Raw genomic sequence first — 16,014 nt, forward strand, 5'->3', positions numbered from 1 at the left:
GTTAGAAGGAGAAACCGTCCACGGGACTCCGATGTAAGAAAGGATAAACAAGTATTTTATCCCACAGCTTGCAGTATCTTCTTACAGGGATACTCAAGGTTACGTTCTCCTCAACCAGCAAAACTGTCCTCCGGTAAGAAACACGCGTCGCTCGGCTCGATCGCTGCTTGAGACTCCTCCCACAAAACAAAAATGGCCTCTCCCGCGTTCCGTCTTCCGTGTACCCATAAGACCTCTCTCTTAAAGCGACAGTACACGTATATGACGGTCGTTGTAAAACACATAAAAGTAAATAATGACATAAAATAAAATGTAGTAAACACAAATAACAGCACACAGACAGGATTTGGTGATATTTCATACTCAAACAAAATAAAATAAAAACATTAATTTTAACCTGGTTACAACTGCAACAAGAGGAGGTGAGGAAGAAGGAGAGAAAGCTCCTCTCAGCGTACGAAAAATGGAAGAGTCGAGCTCGTGAGTCAAGAGAGCGGCTAAAGAAAGACCTCAAGGAAACTGAGCTGGCATCTCTGCTTGATACTTTGGAGAAGGATAAAGAGGCTGTGTTGAACACCTATAATGACATACGAGGTCACTTCACACCCTCAGCCGAAATGAGAAGCCGTGTTGATGCATGTGAGGCAGCTACAACAGAGATTAAGAAAATCGCCTACGAGAGGATTGTAGACATCGATTTAGATTTTGATGCAAAACAAGCACAACGACGTCTCAAGGAGCTACTCAAGGGCGGTTATGCGTGCTCAATCTTTGGATCCACTGTCTCAAGAGTGTCAAAGTCAGTCCACAGCCACAAAGGCAGCACTTTAACAGTCAAACGTGTGGACGCGGCAGCAGAGCTTGCAGCAAAGAAGCGGAGTTCGAAGGGTTGCTTGAAGAAGATAAGCAAAGGCAGAAGATACAACGTTTGGAGGAGCAACAAAGGACACTAGAGGAGCAACAAAGGACGCTAGAGGAGCAACAAAGGTGGCAGCTTGAAGTGGAAAAACGCGCTCTTGAACGTCTACAGGCAGAAAAGGACTTAAGGGCTGCACGGGCCAGACTTCAAGTCTATAACCAGGGAACATCACAGGGCGGCAGTGTCCACTCTAATGATCCTGAAAGAAATCTTCACGGCTCCCCAGCTACCGGCAACCAAACCCTCAATATAACGGCATCGTCACCTGATGTAAACGTGTCGTCCCTCGCCCGGGCCCTCCAAGATAGTATAGCCCTGAATAGACTTCCAGTGCCAAAGCCATCGGTATTTAATGGCGACCCCATTCAGTTCATTGAGTGGAGAACTTCATTCATGTCACTCATTGACTCAAAGGCCATCTCCTCAGCAGACAAGCTTTACTACTTGAGGAAATATGTAGGCGGCCCAGCTCGTAAGACACTGGAAGGGACCTTCTACAGAAACGACGGCGAGTCTTACAAGGACGCATGGAGCAAACTGAATCACTGATACGGACAGGCCTTCGTCATACAGAGAGCCTTCAGAGACAGGCTCACAAAGTGGCCAAAAATCCAACCAAGGGATGCAGAGGGACTTAGAGACTTTTCCGACTTATTGAACGCCTGCCAAGACGCAATGTCTCATGTGAAGAGCCTCGAAATATTGAACGACTGTGAAGAGAACATGAAGCTGGTCCACAAACTGCCAGACTGGGCAGCATCTCGATGGAACAGGAAGGCTATGGAAGCCTTGGACAGGAATCAAGAATTCCCCAGCTTCAAGGACTTCACCACCTTCATGGCAAAGGAGGCAGCGATCGCATGCAATCCGATCACCTCACCTTATGCCTTACGCAACTCCGAGTCTAGCACAGCAAAACCGAATAACAGGGACCCTAAGAGGAACAAGGCGAGTGTTCTGAGTACGCAAACTGAAACGACCAGTGACAAGCAAAAGCCAGCCAGCGGAAAGAAAAAAAACCCCTGTGCGTTCTGCCAAGACAGTCAACACGGGCTACATGCATGTCCCAAGTTCATCGCCAAGACTCTGGAGGAGAGAAGAGAATTCGTGAAAGAGAACAAGCTCTGCTATGGCTGCACCAAACCCGGCCATAGCGCGAAGGACTGTCGACATAGACATACCTGCAACACCTGCAAAGGGAAACACCCCACCTGTCTTCACAATGACAACCATGTAAAAAGGGGACCGTCTGCAGCTCGTGAAAACACTCCCCCAAGCAACGCTAATGAATCAGAAGCTGCCGCGACTGCAATGTCACATGCCGTCACGACTGGACAGTCTACCAACACATCGATGATTGTGCCCGTATGGGTGTCGTCCAAGAACAACTCAGGAACAGAAAAACTTGTCTACGCCCTGCTGGATACACAGAGTGACACCCCATTCGTCGACCAGGAAGTGAGCATCGCTCTAAAGGCAGAGTCCTGTCCAGTGAAACTGAAGTTAACGACAATGATAGGACGTGACACCATCGTGAAAAGCCAACGAGTCTCGGGGCTTCGTGTGCGCGGTTACAGATCTTCCCTCCGCATCGACCTTCCTCCTGCCTACGCTAAGGACGGTATACCGGTGAACCGCGCCCACATTCCTACAAGTGAAACAACCAGACAATGGAATCATCTCTCCGCAGTCATAGACGAGATTCCGCCGCTGCAAGATTGTGATATTGGTCTTTTAATAGGATACAACTGTGCGAGGGCAATGGCACCAAGAGACGTAATAGCAGGAGGAAATGAAGAGCCTTATGCAATCCGAACCGACCTTGGATGGAGCATCGTGGGTTGCTCTTCACCGTGCCTTGACACTCCAAGCGTGGCGAGACAGTGTTTCCGGGTAGCTGTGAAGGAGCTCCCGCCAGTCACCCCTGCAGATGCTATTCGCATTCTGGAGTCCGACTTCAAAGATGCCAAGGAGGATGAAAAGACGGTGTCCCAGGAAGATATCTTGTTCCTGGACAAACTCAAAAACGGCATCCAGGTCACTACGAAATGCCCTTACCTTTTAAGGAGAGACCCAACCTACCTGACAACAAACAGCTTGCCATCGTTCGTCTCAGCAATCTGAAGAGGAAGCTGTCAAAGGATGAAAGATACAAAGAACAGTACATCAAGTTCATGGAGGATGTCATAGAAAAGGGTGACGCAGAGGAAGTACATGATGATGGGAAGGAAGGAGAAAAAGGGTACATACCTCATCATGGTGTCTACCACGCCAAGAAGCCAGACAAACTGCGCGTGGTATTCGACTGCTCTGCCAAATACAAGGGAACCAGTCTAAACGATCATCTGCTCACCGGACCCGACTTGATGAACAATCTCAATGGTGTTCTCCTTCGCTTCCGACTGCATTCTACTGCGTTGATGTGCGACATAGAAAAGATGTTTCACCAATTCCACGTGAGCAAGACGGATCAGGATTACCCGCGCTTCCTGTGGTGGAAGAAAGGAGATCTCAGCACGCAACCTCAAGAGTACCGAATGAGGGTGCATATCTTCGGTGCTGCCTCATCGCCTGGTTGCGCAAACTACGGCTCGAAGTACCTGGCTACTGAGAACAGAGACCTATACCCCTTAGGTTCACAGTTCATTCTGAGAGACTTTTATGTCGATGACGGTGTCGCAAGTATGGACAGTACAGAGAAGGCTATTCAGCTCGCTCGAGAAGCCAGAGAACTTTGTGCCCTGGGTGGCCTTAGACTCCACAAATTTGTGTCCAACGACAGAGCTGTAATATAAAGCATACCGTCATCTGAACGTGCATCAGAAATCAAAGATCTTAACCTTACCTTGGATGACCTACCTTCAGAAAGAGCGTTGGGGATCCAATGGCACATCGAGTCAGACTGCTTGAAGTTCAACGTCAATCTCAAGGATCAACCTGCAACACGCCGAGGTATACTGTCTACGGTTGCCTCCTTGTATGACCCCCTAGGGTTTGTCGCCCCATTCTTGCTCATCAGAAAGGGAGTACTGCAGGAAATGTGCGGACATGGAACGGGTTGGGATGATCCTCTGACTGGTGAACTTCGCCCACGGTGGGAGAGATGGAAAAATTACCTTACCAACATGGAGAAGATAGACATTTCCCGGAGCTATGCACCTGCAAACTTTAGGAGGGTCACCAGACAGGAGTTACACCACTTCTCCGATGCAAGCACGACTGGCTACGGACAGTGTTCATATCGTAGACTCAGAAATGAATGGAGGTTGGGTAGAGTTTTAGAGACTGTAGTAGATAGAGATGGACTGGTTAGGAGGGTGAAGATCTGTCTAGGGGATAGAAACCTATAGTCCATGGGCCAGAGCCCAAAATTTCCTATTTCGGTACACTCAAGGTGGCAAAACTTACTTATAATTTTTGAAAGGATCCATGTCTGTAGATGATATTTTGGTATGATAACCATTCCTGAGTAGCAGCTGTATCACAGTTATCAGCTCATGAAGTTAACCACCCCCTAAAGTAAATTGCATTTTAGACGCTGGTGCATATCCTGGTTTAGCCTCATGGTCAGGACATTTTTCAATGTTCTATAATATTGTTTTTGGTATCATTTTAAAGGGGACCTTCTTAGCTTTCATTCAAGCCCTGTTGTGGATATTTCTCAAAAATATAGAGGTCACTTGAGCTCTTCAACCCGTCAATAACACACATCTTTCTGCAATGTTCGCCTAAACTATATACTTTCTTTTAGCCCTGTGGCATCTAGGAATATCAGGGACACAAAACACAAAAACTGGAATACTCACAGGACTGTAAAGATTCAGGAAATGTATAATATACCCATACTATTTCATTGTGTGAGGTGATTGTGAACCTTAAATTAGAAGGGCATTATTACTAAGAAACTAACTAGACCAAAGCCAGTTAGTCCATGGGTCCGACCAGATATCGATATCACCCAAGGTGACACAACTTCACTGGTGCCATTTTATTTGGTACACTAACAGAAGTAAAATAATACATGATAACCTTTCCAAATGAGCAGCTATTTCATTTTTCTTTCAGGAAACCTGTTTCTGTGCCTCTCACGATTGTGTATTTGCCCAGATTTTTACAAATATAGCATTTCAACACCCCTGGTACTGATTAGCCTAGCTTAAACTCTGGGACAGTTCTTAGTTGGCCAACAACCAAGGATAACCAGTACTGTGTACTTCCATTCATTGTGCTAAGCTAGGCTAACGTGCAGCCAGATAGCTTTCTACTAAACACATATAGAGGAAACTGGTATCTATCTTCTTGTCTCACTCTGGAGAAGATTGTTAGCTAATTTCCCATAATGTTAGCATGTTCTTTTAATGTATATGTTAATATGATTGGTTAAAGTGGCTACGAGGAACTTTCATCTTGTGTTGATTTTAGCGGCATCATGTGGACAAAATACAGCTGTTGCATAGCAACTGGGTAATGTATCTATTTGTGGCTATGTAAGATAAATAATGGTAATATGACGCTGGTGAAGCAAAGTAAACTTTGTTTTAGTAGTGTTCATACACCTAAGTTACATGTATTTGTTTGTATGTGGCAGGTGAAAACTGACTGAATATGGCCACCGGTGAACAAGCAAGTTTTTACCCAATACCAAAGCGCCCATGGGTGGACTGCATTATCCACTGTTCTGATGATACAGATAAGCTGGTTTCACTACAAAGTGTCGACTCATGGAGAACTCTGCTCAGGGCAGCTCAGATACGAAATCATGCACCAGTTTTGAAACTGGCAAAAGACATTCCTGAGGGACAGATTCCAGCAATCTACTACCACAGAAAGTGTCGCAGTATCTTCACTATGAAGCAAATTCTTGATGGCCTCCTTGCAAAAGAAAAGAAAAGTTGTGTCTCTGCTGAAGAGAAACAATCTAAGAGAGTAGCTCGACATGCTCCAAGTACATCTAGGACTTATGATGCAGAGTGCATATTTTGTCAGAAAAACAGCAAATATTCCAAGAGACAGAATACGAGAGAAGTACTGGTGCAGTGTTGAGAACTGCGAGCTGATGCAAAGATCAGGAGTGCAGCCACAAAGAAAAGGGACAGCAGAATCCTTGCCATTGTGAGTAGAGACCTTGTAGCAGCTGAAGGGCACTACCACAGGTCATGCTATAGACTTTACACCAAAGAAGAGGTTTCCAAAGGAGAGGTTGCCAGCAATGAAGATGATGATGCTGCAGCCCAGTATGAAGCTGCTGTGAATAAGGCATACAATGAGCTGTTCCTCTTCATCAGGATGGAGCTTTTTGGCAATCCTCAAGTGATGACAATGACTGATCTCTCTTCTAGACTGGTAGCTTCAATGAACTCCCAAGGCATTGCCCAAGTCAAGGAATCAACCAAGAAGCACATAAGGCGAAACCTGGAGAGTGAGTTTGCTGGAGCCTTGCAGATATTCCCTGATGAGAAAGGAAAATTCCTCCTCTATCCCGATAACTTGTCCATGAGGGAACTTGCCAAAGAAAATCAGTCTCTCAAAAGGGAGCTGCAGACCCTGAAAAGTGTCAGTGCACAAGATGTTATAGCCAAAGCAGCCATCAAATTGAGAGCAGACATTAAAAGTCAAGATGTTCCTCAAACCTGGCCGCCTGAAGTCAAACCAGAAGCAGAATGTCCTACCATTCCAGAGTCGCTCATTATCTTCCTGTACTCTCTACTCACAGGCTCAAATGATCCTGATCATGCATCCCAGAGAGTGCAGTGCCTTCTGCAGTCATTTGGCCATGACATAGTATATGCAGTGACATGTGGAAATACCAAGCCTTCCAAGCACATTGTTCTGCCATTCAGTGTCAAATCGTTGACAGGAAATGTAGAGTTGATAAACATCCTCAACCGACTTGGTCACAGTGTGTCCTATTCACAGATGGAAGAGATCAACCCTGCCCTGTGTCTCCAGAAACTCTCATCATCAGGGAGTGGCATTGCTCTTCCAGCTAACATCCATCCTGGCATATTCACAACTTTAGCCTGGGACAATATCGAACGTCTTGAAGAAACTGTCAGTGGTGAGGGAACATCTCACAGAGTCAATGGGATTGCTGTGCAAGCAAAGCCAGTCAACCCACTTCCTGTCCAACCCATGCCCACTGTTCCCAAAACAAAGAAGAGAAGCATTGATGGACCCCCACCAATGTTACCAACTTACAATGCTGGACAACGGGTAGGGCCACCACAAAGCAAAAAGTCAGATGCCGATACTGCAGCCAATACTAAGCTTGCCAGAGAGAAAAACCTTCTTTGGGTCCTAGCACGCATGTCACAACAAGAAGAACAGTCAGTCAGCAGCTGGACAGGCTTCAACATCCTGACTCGAGGAGAGATGACGGTCATCCCCGACAATATAGGCTATCTGCCTACCATCAATGCTCCAGCGACACAAATGTCTACTGTCAACGAGGTGCTTAACCAGTCACTGAGCATCATGCAGTGCTTAGGCCTGAGGAAGATTGTCTGTGTCTTTGACCAAGCCCTGTATGCGAAGGCTGTCGAGATCACATGGAAACACCATGACAAGTTCCATGATATCATCGTTAGGCTTGGGGTATTCCACACCATCTGCACACTGCTGGCAATAATAGGAAAGCGTTTCCAAGATGCTGGACTCAAAGACCTGCATTGAGTCTGGCATGATTGCAGAAGGCTCACTTGCTGGTGTTATGGATGGCCGCAAGTACAACAGGGCAGTGCGACTACACAAGCTCCTGTATGAGGCTCTCATGCGACTGACCTTGAATGGTTTCCTGTCCTGGTTGGAAGAAACTCACAGGAATGACATGGTTCACCTGAATGAGACACTGAAGACCATTGACAACCTTGGGAAAGAAGTCTCACAACATGCTTTGAAGGAGGTCCTCGAGAACAGCTCTTGTACACGCATCATGGATCTATTTGAAGTCTACCGTGAGTTCCTTAGAGGTGGAAACGGCAGCCTCTCGAACTTCTGGATGTCCTATTTGGACATGGTTGAAATCTTGTTGGGGCTCATCAGAGCATCCAGAGAGGGAGACTGGATGCTACACTTGGCTAGCATTCGAGCAATGATCCCATGGTGCTTTGCTTATGACAGGATGAATTATGCACGCTACCTCCCCTACTACTACGCCCAGATGTCTGAGCTGCCCATCACACACCCAGATGTGTACACAGAATTCATGGAAGGAGGCTTCTCAGTCCAACTGGGCTCCAATCCCTCCAATCCCTTTGGCCGAATCCCTGTTGACCAAGCTGTAGAAGAAACGGTGAACAAAGACACCCAAACAGCTGGAGGGACAAAGGGATTCAGCTTGACGCCAGGAGCTGTGAGCAAATATTATCTCACAGCTGAGTATAGAAGCATGTACCTCAGACAGCTGAGAGACCTGACAGGTCAAGGCAGGTGCAAATGGTCTCATCCAGATCTACAGAGTCCAAGGATCAAGAGAGATGAAGCAGATGACCAGTCTCTCATGGACCTTATGGAGAATAACTGGCTCAATCCTATGTCCCCTGATGAGATTGATTTGGTTAGCCTCTCCACTGGCAACATGGCTCCACCTGATGTGACCATAGATCTCTTGAGAGCTCTTGAGAAAGGAGAAGAGGCCTACCAAGCATTCCAGCAAACAAGGTTAGATGCAGACCCACCACCTGTGAAATTCCACGACAAGAAGACCAAGCAAAGTCTGAAAACATTCTCCAATGTCAGCACAAAACAAGCTCATGGAAAGAAAGCACAGGATGTGGTTCTGAAGGCAGATAGAAACCTTTTCAGTCACATGATCCTGGTGGCTGAAAGCAGGAAGGTGAATCTGAAGGATGTCCTTGCCTACCCATTGGGCCCACTACCATGGGCACTGGCAAATGCTGATGGGTCCTTACGAAAAACAAACAAGGCTGCACTTGCCAGAGAGCTTGAAAAGAATGTATCTCCTGCAGAAGACATCCCAATCCCATCTACTTCCATCATTGATGGGATGAGCCTGGTCCAAAAAATGAATGGCAACAACAAAACCTTTGCACAGGTGGCAGAGTCAGCCTTGACCCAGGTCCTCCATGAGGGAGCACAGAGTGGGAGGATTGATGTTGTTTTTGATGTCTATCACCAGACTTCGATCAAAGATGCTGAACGACTGAACCGGGGTGGAGCCATCAATCTCCAGTACAAGAATCTTGCAGGGGGACACCACGTCCAGCAGTGGAGAAAATTTCTGTGCAGTTCCTCCAACAAGACCAGTCTCATCAAGTTTCTGGTGGAAGAGTGGAAACTCCCACGATACAGAGCTATGCTGCATGGCAAGGTGTTGTACATGACCTGTGAGGAAACCTGCTACAAGTTGACAGAAGATGGGTGTGAGGAAGCAGCAGAACTGCACTCCACACATGAAGAAGCTGACACCTGTCTGCTCCTGCATGCATTGCATGCAGCAAATGCGGGCTCAAAGTCAGTTATCATCACAGCTGAGGACACTGATGTCATGGTGCTTTGTCTTGGCTTCCAGAAGGACATCACCTGTCCCATCTACCAGAAGTGTGGGACTCAGAACCGCACACGGTTTGTCGACATCACCAAACTGGCAAGTTCACTTGGAGACAGCATCTGTGACAGCCTAATTGGCTTACATGCCTTCACAGGCTGCGACACTGTCAGTGCATTCGCTGGTCGAGGGAAGCTGAATGCCCTGAAGATAGTGAGAAAGCACACTTCCTGCCAATAGACTTTTAGTCAACTGGGACAGACATGGAATGTGAGTGATGAGCTGTTCCAGAAAATTGAGCAGTTCACCTGTCGGATGTATGTTGCTAATAGCAGCACTGCTGAGGTGAACAAACTGCGTTACCAGCTCTTCTGCACCAAAAGGGGAGAGGTTGAGTCCAGCCAGCTGCCACCATGTAGAGACTGTCTCTTTATGCATGTTCAACGAGCCAACTATCAAGCAGCAATATGGAAGTGCTGTCTGCAGGCTAACCCTGTGGTGCCAAGCCCTACTGAGTATGGATGGACAGACGATGAAGGCAAGCTGGCCATTTACTGGATGCGCTCCCCACCTGCACCAGATGTGGTCTTGGAAATGCTAACATGCAAGTGTGTGCATTCATGCAAAATGCCAAGCTGCATGTGCCTGTCAAATGGACTTCCATGCACAGACATGTGCAGGTTACAGACCTACAGTAACCAAAAACAGCAGGATGGTCCAGAACTGGACTTTGAACTTGGGGAGTCAGATGATGAGAGAAACGAGCAGTTTGATGAATGACAGTGTGATGATTCTGATGGTATTACTGTGGTAGTAGTCTATTGATGCACAGGATGTTGATTCTGGACTTGGTTACCCAGAGCTTGATAACAATAATGTAACCATATTCACATATACCCATTACCCTACCCATTACCATTACATATACCCACTAATGATATGGGATTACATGTATCATTGACTAAGTATATGTAAATGTCAATGTTGTTTAAAATATTAAAATAGTTCATTACCTCACTATGGTATTCCTTTTTATCATGTATTTTGATTGTGTATTTAAACAAATGTATAGAGACCAGTTTGTGACCTAACTGGCTTTGGTCTAGTTCTCATTTAAGGCTCACAATCACCTCACACAATGAAATAGTATGGGTATATTATACATTTCCTGAATCTTTACAGTCCTGTGAGTATTCCAGTTTTTGTGTTTTGTGTCCCTGATATTCCTAGATGCCACAGGGCTAAAAGAAAGTATATAGTTTAGGCGAAAATTGCAGAAAGATGTGTGTTATTGACGGGTTGAAGAGCTCAAGTGACCTCTATATTTGTGAGAAATATCCACAACAGGGCTTGAATGAAAGCTAAGAAGGTCCCCTTTAAAATGATACCAAAGACAATATTATAGAACATTGAAAAATGTCCTGACCATGAGGCTAAATCAGGATATGCACCAGCGTCTAAAATGCAATTTAGCTTAGCGGGTGGTTAACTTCATGAGCTGATAACTGTGATACAGCTGCCACTCAGGAATGGTTATCATACCAAAATATCATCTACAGACATGGATCCTTTCAAAAATTATAAGTAAGTTTTGCCACCTTGAGTGTACCGAAATATCGTCTGGCCCATGGACTACTAGGCAAAAAAGGTGAACAGCTCACCAAGCAGACAGTGCTTGAACGGCCAGTTCAGTTAGTTACTAACTAACACATGCCTTGCATCTCTTGAGATGCGTTTTTTATTTTGTTTTAAAATACTTGACGCTCCTTTCCCACGATACTTATGGTTTATGGTCATTTTGAGTTGAGAAATCATTTGTTTTTGCTTATGCTTGATTTTCTATATTCGAAACATTAATGATTTGGTGGGAGTGTAAATGACCAATATAATTTTGTCATAATATTTGTTATTATTATTGATTTGTATGGTGCTCATTATTGATTTATATTTGGTGCCTAAAGTACAGTCCTGATTGATATATTAACAGCGAATTAAACTTCCTTTTGTTATGTGACCTTTATTTTGAAAAACTCTGTTCTCCCATGATGCTGTGCGCTGCTGCGAGAAAACGGCAGAACTAAACTGAAAGTTGGAGATGATGGTCATGTTCGCTATGCACAGAACGAATTCACAACTTATAGTTAATTGATCATCATCATTTATTTAGCACCTAGCTGGAAGGCGAACAGCTCTTACGGTGGTTCTATGGTGTGTCTACGGTGTGACTAGTAAAATGCTGCAATAAATGGTCTGATACCGCACCATGGACCCATCAGTCGTTATTGGAGTGCATCGTCTGAATAAAGTCCGGCTGGAATGCTACAGGCTCCAGGCGATCAGAAGGAAAGACAAGGGTGGACAACTGTGGGATCCTGACAGCAAACATGTTTACGTCTGCGGTCTGCACTTCATCACTGGTAATGTCAGCTAATTTAACTAGCTGATAATAGGTTACGTCTATTCTACATTTTGAGCCGGTGGCTATATGGAATTCCACAGTTAGCTAAACCTGTCTGAATGGGATCACATTCTTCAAACCCATATGTATTTTTATCCATTAAAAATCATAAAATGGTCCCTCCCCCCTGAATATTTGGTCACATGCTCAATTTTGTTTATCTTTCCTAGAAACAAGGGGTAACTACCCCGCTCTCCCTTACCCAGTTAAAATGCAAACATTGTTATCACATTATTATTGTCATCCTTATTGAGTAGTATATCATGCATCATTGTATGCAGTCATGTGTAATCCAGTAAAAAGTAATAATTGAACAAAATGCAGACATTTGTGAAAATGTAGCCTAGTTCCTATGTCTTTTCCCCATGGCTGCTCTAGGTCATGATGTGCGATTTAATTTTTGCCTTTTATCATTTCAGGGTGTAATGCAAAGGACCCCATGCGCCCGGACTACTGTCCATTGAAAGGACACTGGCCACCGATACTGCGAATTTTTCGCAAATATCGGTTTTTGTCCGCAGCAGCCAACGTAGTGACATAGTAGTTAGCCATTTAAACCGTGTTCAACCTTGCCGGATTCTATCCCCCTCTAGCTCCCCCCGCTCTAACGTTCGACCGCGGAAGTGCAGTGGTCTATTTTGTTACCCCTCTTTTCTGACCATAATTCTGACCACATGGCTAGATAGCAATATAGGTTTAAAAAACAAAAACAACCTAGCGTTGAATTTTGGTTGTTTTTCAATTTGTTAGTACAACTGACTAGCCTCAGTGAGAAATAATTTGATCAAAAATGAGCAGGTTAGAATTTATTTTGATATCGTTCTACTTTTTCACATTTATGATTATATTTGTTTCATATGCTCGGTTCTATGTGGCCTGAAAGTGGACAGCTTTACTAAAACCATATTTTCAGTCATTTGTATCAGTAGTAAGTACAATCTGTTAAAACAAAGGGCAGTAGGGAAAAGAGAAAAACGGTGTTGAATGTAACACCCCCCCTTCCAGAATTGACACCCACCCAATGGTATGATATATTTAAACAGAAAAAAATAGAGTGGGTATGCTTCTAATTTTGTTTAACTTGTGCTATCGGCAGGCTTTGCATACAACACAGAGAATTCGCATACCAAAAACAAAAGTTAATCTCAAGTGGAGTTAAGATTCTCCACCCGCAAAAGGAATCTTTATTAATTATCAGGAACCGGTTATAATACCTCTGTCCTTTGGATGATCGGTGGGATGACAAGAACACAGGGTTTTTGTCATACATTTACAGCCGCCACCGTTTCCCCTCTTCCAATTTAATTTTTCAGGAACATCTAAATTTTGAGCTGTCTACCATCGATTTCAATAGAGAACCACAAATTCGGATCCTACAGAAACCAGAATGCTGTTCTGATATCAGCTGCAAGGCTTGGACAAGGCCAATATTTAAAATATTAAAAATGGTTGAAACGATAAATCACCAATAAAACAGTAGTCTTATAGTCTTTCATTATGAACTTGGTCTTTTTTTTATTTATTATAAAGTTCAGAGTCGCTCCTTAAACACTGGGCAAAGCCATTTTTGAAAGTAAGATGTAAAAAATGGACATGGCCAGGTTTTTATTTAACTGCACAGTTGGGTTCTCACAGCACCAGAGCACTCTCTTGAGACACAGTAATTGTCAAAATTTCATTTCAATGAAGCCAAATTTATAAGCCTGGGTACAAAAAAACATAAAAAAGAAATGTAATCGCCAGAGGCTCAAACACAAAAATGATGGTCAGCAAAGTACTATGAAAGCAGATATTAGTTGGCTTTCGCTTGTAGATCTGTGATTCCAAAATAACTGCACTCCTCGGTGCATCTCCATCAACAAGAATAGGATTAGCCTGAGGGGCGTCCCCTGAAATTCCAATTTGTCATGGAGGTTTTTTAATAACCTAGTTAGACCTACAACTGACACACATTAATGAAACGCCAATGCCCCAGAACAAAAGAACTTTGGGAATACACCACATAAACCTGTGTCTGGTCACTGTCATAGAATTTGCATGCCAATGCAAGGGAGGTAACATGTGGAGCATAATGGGGGAAGGGACGATGATAGGGGGTGCTTTAGTTCCAAACTTCCATAGAACATCACCCCATAGATACAAAGGAACAAAGGTTGATTTGCAGAATGAACCCTCAGTGTAAGTTTTAAAGACATGCATGCTTCTAAGTGAGTTTTTCTACATTCACATCCCTATGTTGGCCCATTTTTGTGGACAAATCAAGGCACAAAAAAAAAGATTATCACAATTGGTTGTGAAAACTCAATTAGAAAAAGTAATTGATTGGGCTTGCTCAAAGGAAGTGACAGATGGCTAAATTTAGCACCACATATTATTCAGTGGTATCTGTTGTTTTTTTTTTGTTATCACAACTGGTGCTCTGATGAGCTGGAGATGGTTGGAGTCAGTTTATTAAGAGTGGTTGGGGGACAAGTGGGCATGAAAAACCAATATAAAGTTGTACCAAGTAAATGGTGGAATTTTGATCATCTGTAGATCTTTCAATGTGTTAGGGTAGAGCAGGCTTACGACAACAGAGGTTCACGCGGGGATGGACATAATCCAGAAAGGGATGGTGTGGGTGCAGGTCTTTGTTCCAACCAAGCAGTTACACACCTGATTCTATTAGTCAACCAATACCCTTTGCTAAGGACCTTGACTTTTAGACTCAGGTGTGCAACTGCTTGGTTGGAACAAAGGCCTGCACTCACACCAGCCCTTTCTGGATCATATTGCCCTACAGGCTCATTGACACTGGACCCATCTCAGAGAGCATTAGATGCAAAGAACATACAATACAGTGTCTCTGTGACTGCAGTACTACTCAAATTATACTTTATGTTACAGACTTACTTTGCTGATCTCTCTTCAGGACACTTCTAACTAAAACCATGTGAATTTTATTTGCCTTGTTTGTATGAAACAATAGGCAAATATAACTTCCCTGATGCCTGCAGGGAAATGTTCTTACTGTGTGCCTCCCCCAAAAGAGGTTAACATTTACTAGGTCTGCTAACTGGGTAGCACCTGCACAACTTGTACAGATTCCATAGCTTGTCCGTGGAACATTCAGCAAGGAAGGCAAATGCTTGCCCAAGGATGTTTTTGGTGGACCCTCTCACCCCAGGGCTTTTGTCCCTTCTCACTTCAACCTGCTGCATTGGGCTGTAATAATAAGATCAAAGCCAATTCAATATATATATAAACTTAGCACAAAAAGTAAGGAAATTTGTGTTTGGTAGATCATTTCTTTGTTGTAACAATGCTTCTTGGCAATTAATCTTATACCGTTGGAAAGCCTGTTTATTTCCCTTTTAAATGGTGCCACATTTGTAAGGAACATGCATTTGTGCGATGAGCAGCAGAGCTGAATATGTGGGTTGCGCCCATGAAAAATCTGCCAAATCCTCTCTGCCAATACCAAACAGCTTATTTTGTTGTTGCTATTGACTCTTGTTTTGAGCTTCTGGTACCCCAGGTGCTGACAATCAGGTGCCTGATATAAGATTTATTGCCAAGAAGCATTGTTACAACAAAGAAATAATCTACCAAACACAAATTTCCTTACTTTTTCTGCAAAGTTTATATATATATACATATCAACACGGATACAGGAAAAAAGATTTTAATGCATAGCAGTACAGGTCTGTTTCATGCATCTCGCACTCATCAGCTGCTAAAATGCGAATGCGAGATGCACGAAACAGGCCTGCAGTGCTATGCATTAAATCTTTTTTTCCTGTATCTGTGTTGACATTCCGCTCCTCATTAGTCGAGCACTCAACACCATTGACAGTTTCGGGGAAAAAACGCTATATATACACTACCGTTCAAAAGTTTGGGATCACCCAAACAATTTTGTGTTTTCCATGAAAAGTCACACTTATTCACCACCATATGTTGTGAAATGAATAGAAAATAGAGTCAAGACATTGACAAGGTTAGAAATAATGATTTGTATTTGAAATAAGATTTTTTTTACATCAAACTTTGCTTTCGTCAAAGAATCCTCCATTTGCAGCAATTACAGCATTGCAGACCTTTGGCATTCTAGCTGTTAATTTGTTGAGGTAATCTGGAGAAATTGCACCC

Source organism: Lampris incognitus, chromosome 5, assembly GCF_029633865.1.
Source record: "Lampris incognitus isolate fLamInc1 chromosome 5, fLamInc1.hap2, whole genome shotgun sequence".
Classification (NCBI taxonomy): Eukaryota; Metazoa; Chordata; class Actinopteri; order Lampriformes; family Lampridae; genus Lampris; species Lampris incognitus.